Source organism: Sapajus apella, unplaced genomic scaffold (assembly GCF_009761245.1).
Source record: "Sapajus apella isolate SASKATOON/1434 unplaced genomic scaffold, GSC_monkey_1.0 scaffold218, whole genome shotgun sequence".
NCBI lineage: Eukaryota > Metazoa > Chordata > Mammalia > Primates > Cebidae > Sapajus > Sapajus apella.
Window position 1 is genome coordinate 378525 of NW_022437158.1, and position 5575 is coordinate 384099.

The following is a 5575-nucleotide window of genomic DNA, read 5'->3' on the forward strand; positions in this document are numbered from 1 at the left end:
ATGAGAGCCCAGCTTGCAGGAGAGAGGGCTGCCTCTTCGCTCCGCATCTCGCTCCCAGCGGAAGTCTTTACTCCTCCTTATCCGCAAATGTGCAGACTGAAGTGTCCAGGAATTCGCTCTTGTCACGTGTTTTAATTTGTGTGCCCTGTTGGTTTTTCTGGCCTTCCCACATCTTGGTAGTCCCTTCATAGGTGATGATAACATGCTGGTGCTCTTATTTTAGAATATCCTAGACGTAGCTGTCTAAGTAAAAGCCCTCTGTTAATCTAACACATGAGGAGAGAACTTACCAGCAGCTTTCAAAAGCGATTTTGGAGAGCCGAACAGGGTTCTGAATATTTGCAATGTGGCATTCCCATTTGCTCTTATGTCACCGAGGGTCCCCTGTCTCTGAAATGTGTTTCCTTTGGCTGTTCCCTAACACAAAGTATGGATGTATTTTTACACGTAGCACTCACTTTGGTAATTTCTAGATGCTACCATTGACCTGAGTTAATTTCCTTTAGTCATTTAAGTCAAAATTCTCCTTTCAGTATATTGTTTTCTTGGCCTTCGATTTTAAAGGTTAAAGTTTCTAACAAGAATTAAGTGGCCGGGTACAGTGGCTCACGCCTGTAATCCTAGCACTTTGGGAGGCTGAGGCGGGCGGATTGCCTGAGCTCAGGAGTTCGAAACCAGCCTGGGCAACACGGTAAAACCTTATCTCTACAAAAAAATTAGCCAGCTGTGGTGGTGTGTGCCTGTAGTCCCAGCTGCCTGGGAGGCTGAGGCAGGAGAATCGCTTGAAGCCAGGAGGCAGAGGTTGCAGTGAGCCACGATTGTGCCACTGCACTCCAGCCTGGGTAACAGAGCGAGACTCTGTCTCCAAAAAAACAGGCTAAGTACTGGTTCAGGAAGATGTAGTCAAGGCCTTCCCCTTTTGAATCAGCGTTCATTTCAGTATGGCAAGTTAAGAGTCAGAAACAGAGCGTGGAGTGTAAAGGCAGCAGCCCAAACACCGTCCAACTATAATTGGCGACGCTGGGAAAGAGCTGCCCTGTTAATTTTTTAAAGAAAGACGTTTATTCTAATGAAAGCCAGACTTTTTCAAGCATCTGGTGGGAAGTAGGAGGCTGGATCCAAGCCCTTGTTCCGATTTGGTGCCTGCTATGACAGGGGTTTCGCTTTTTGCGACCTTTATTATTGTTTTGTTAACTGTTGTAACCAGATAGCTGTTGTGTTTTAAGATAGAAAGGAACAAGACAAACTGTAAATACTTTGCAAACAGAAGCATTTGTACTTGAATAGTAGAATTTTAAAGGCTATCGACAGCCTACCAAACAAAAGGCAAAATAAAATGACCTTTTAATAAATTTTTTTCATTTTGTCTTTCACAGAAAACGTATTTCAGTTAAAATGAGATGCCAGTTGGGGTTTTTATTTGTGTGACAGAAAAACAAAACCGAGCAAATAATGTTGAAGCCAGAGGTGTTCCCCTCACCCACTCCTCTGTGGCCACAGGAGGACCCGGAAGGAGCAGGCATGCCGAGGTTTCCCGGGAAATCACATCCACCGAGGCCACCTGGCAGCCGTGGAGGAAGGAGCTGGTGCCGCCCTGCCCCGTGTGGCCGGCCAGCCTCACAGCACCCATGACTGTCCTTCCACGTCCCGTCCGTGCGCCTGAGAAGGGTGGGACTACCTCCTGCTCACAGGTGCTCGCCACTGGAAACGCCCCTGAGCGGCTGGCCTGGGAGTTGTTGCTTCTCTTTCTCTTCTGCTTGTGAACTTCTCTTTTTTGTTTTTTCACTTTTTGTTTTTAATCTGATTACAAAAATCAATGCATACTTTTAATTGGAAATGCAGACACTATGCAAAGTAAAGAAGCATCCCAGAAGCCCCCAGTTGCTTTAAGTATCTTTTCTCACACCACAAGAATGGGGTGCCCGGGGCACACGGCCCTGCAGTTTTGGGCTTCCACCTCCCGTCTTCTGGATTGAAAGCTCCCAGGCTCTGGTTGCACACTTGGAATCTGCAGGTGGTAGTGCAGATACCAGGGTGGGCGGGAAAGCCAGCTGTGGAGCCCAGCTAGTGCTCCCTGGCCCCTGGGGGTCTGCAGTGCAGTGCCCGGTTCACCTGTGCTCCCTGCCTACCAGCTGCGTCACTGAGGCGGGTGGCCGCCTCCTCCAGGGCCTGTGTCCCCAGGTCCCCTCTCCTAAGGTGGCTTGAGGATCCAGTCCCATGCTGGGTGCTGCACTCAGTGTCTTGTCTCTTTTACGCTCAGTGGAGAATGTGGGTTTTGCAAAGCCTACTGTTTCTATCATCCTCACCCCACCCTCATGTCTTTGTCAGGTGTGCCTGTGGCAACAGGCCCTAGGGTGGGCTTATCTGGCCTTGAGGCTGCATTTTCGTTTGCTGTCTGGTGGAGACCAGGGGCCAGTGGGTGAAGTGATTGTGCCCACACACAGCTGTCAAGACCCTAAGGGAGCCTCTGAGCCCAGAGTGTGTCATGCCACCTACTTAGATGTCAGATCCTGTGACGGCTGCCACCAACACCCCAGAGTTAGGCATTGTGATCCAGGGCAATGGGAGGGGAGATTCCTTTGCCATAGGGTGCCCTGCCATGCTGTTGCTGCAGCATGTACTCCCCCATGCCAAATTCTTCTAAAGGTCCCATTTTACTGGGCAGATTATGCTATATACATTCGGTGGAATGCCATGCAGCCGCCACAAACGAGTGAGTGCAGCCGTGTGTGCTGCTCGGGGGTGTGACTGTGAAGTAGGCTACCAGGATGGAACTGATGGTTTGCCTGGATGTTCGTTGAATACCCTGAAAGTATTTGGCCTTGCATTTGGTGGATTCTACGTCCATGGGTTCAACCAACCAAGGATCGAAAATATTCAGACACAAAAATGTGTCTCTCCTGGTCAAGATGGTTCATGCCTGTAATCCCAGCACTTTGGGAGGCTGAGGTGGGCGGATCGCCTGAGGTCAGGAGTTCGAGACCAGCCTGGCCAACATGGAGAAATTCCATCTCTATAAAAAAAAACAAAAAGAAAAAAAAATTTTTTTAAATTAGCCAGGCGTGGTGGCATGTACCTATAGTCCCAGCTACTTGGGAGGCTGAGGCAGGAGAATGGCTTGAACCCAGGAGGCGGAGGTTGCAGTGAGCTAAGATTGCACCACTGCACTCCAGCCTGATTGACAGAGCGAGACTCCATCTCAAAAAAAAAAAAAAGTGTCTCTACTGAATGAACATATACAGACATTTTTTGGCGGGGGCGGGACATCATTATTTCCTAAACAGGGGTACGTAACAGCTATTTACATGGCATTTACATTGCACTTAGTATTTATTATAAGTAACCCAGAGATGATTTAAACTATACGGGAAGACATTTGTGAGTTATATGCATTTTACATCAGGGGCTTGAGGCTCTCTGATTTTGGTATCCATGGGAGGTCCTGAGGGAGGATTGTATGTTGTGTCAGCACTGCCTCTGTGGAAGTAGAGACGGTGGGGGGCAAGGATCAAGGCCTGCTTACTCTACACCGTTTTGCACACTCTTAATTTGTTTAGGTAGTTTGCCAAGTGCATGAACGTTTCTGTGTGTGGTAGGGGCATGGGGACGGAGTCTCTATTGCCCAGGCTGGAGTGCAATGGCGCAAACTCGGCTCACTGCAACCTCCACCTCCCGGGTTCAAGTGATTCTCCTGCCTCATCCTCCTGAGTAGCTGGGACTACAGGCATGCATCACCACGCCTGGCTACTTTTCGTATTCTTAGTAGAGACGGGGTTTTGCCATGTTGGCCAGGCTGGGCCCGAACTGCTGAGCTAAAGTGATCCGCCCACCTCAGCCTCCCAAAATGCTGGGGTTACAGGTGTGAGCCCCCGTGCCTGGCCATGAATTATTTTTTAAAATAAGGCCCTATCAGCTTTTTTGTCACATGGCTCCCTCCTTGGGAACCTTTATTCAGACGTCCGGCCTGATCCTGTGTAGCCACCCGCACTCTGACGGCCCCCAGAGCAGCATCGCTGTGCCCCCTCCTCAGCCTTTCCTGTCTCCCTGACTTCGTGCTCTCTTCTCCTTTGTTGCAAAGTATTTCTCCTCCTTTGAAGACCACCTCGCATAGCTAAGAGTGCATTCAGTCATTCATTTCTCCCCAGTGTTCTTCTCCAGTAGTACCTTGGGCTGAACAATAGTATTCGCGTTTTATTTCTCCAGCTGTAGTGTGGTTCTGCTTTATCCCTATTCAATGAATATTTAACGTAGCATATTTCATGACAACTTTACCACTAGTGCTGGAGTGGGGGAAGATCAACACTTGTCTGTTCAAGAAAATCAAAGCTGATCAGAGAGTGAACTGCTTTATTCAGCTTTTCATAAAGTGCATACTATGGCAGTTTAGACAAGCAGGCTATAGCTGTGAGCAAAATAAAGAAGCGGGTTGCATCCTACCAGGTCAGATGAAATAACTCAGGGGGATACATACTATGAAGAAATGGGCAGCGGCGGTAAGTGCTACGGGTTTGACCTGCAGATGGGCAGGTTATGCAGGGGAAGGCTGCCTGATGGTCCAAAGCTCACCTGTCTACAGGGACATGTCCCACCATTTCAGAGGTCACAGGCAAGAGAAAGGGCTCTTCTTGTGGATCTTCGGATCCCAGGTCACATCTCACTTTCCTAGGCACCCCGACTCCCCTGCCCAATTTAAAACTGGCCTCAGCCCGCCCCACCCCAGCTGCTTTGCCCGGTGCTCTTCTAACTGCATGTTTATCTACCCTCCCCGCCTAGACTGTAGAGCCACGAGGGGAGCGGCCAGCTGTGCTTGTCAGTGTGGCCGGCGCTCAGCAGGTGTCCAGCGGACCGGCGGGAGGGCAAATACAACTCATCGTCCACGTGCGAAGGAATGAACGCACTAGATCCGGGCAGACGTTGCCCGGCGTCCCGCCCCCCCGCCCTCCCTCCGGGTCCTCTGGGCGCCGATTGGTCCGCGCCGCGCCTGCGTAGTGCCGGCCGGCTGCGCGCGTGCGCACTGGCTCCGCGTGGCTCGGCCGGCGGGGGCCGCTGTGGTGGCCGCGACGCCCGTCCGCCGTCGCAGCGCTCGTCCGCGCCGGGAGCCCTTGGCCGCGTCACCCGGCAGCCGCGGTGAGTGACGGCCCGCATATCCGCTGCCGGGACCGGGCGGGCGTGAGGGGCCCGGCCTACCTTCGGCCCGGCAGCCCGCACCCGCCGGCTGCCCTCAAGACACCCCGGACGCGCGCTCCCCTCTCGGTCCCATCCTTTGGTGACTCCCGGCTGGGCGAACGCCCACCCGTCCCTCACGGACCTCCATCCCGTGGCCACCCACCGTGAACGCCCACGTCTCCCTCGGTGACCCCATCCTCCCGTCACGACCCCCCCCCATGAACCGCCACCTCTCTCTCAGTGACCCCTCCCCCCGGCACGACCCCCCCCATGAACCGCCTCCTCTCCCTCGGTGACCCCTCCCCCTGTCACGACCCCCCCCATGAACCGCCTCCTCTCCCTCGGTGACCCCTCCCCCTGTCACGACCCCCCCATGAACCGCCTCCTCTCCCTCGGTGACCCCTCCCCC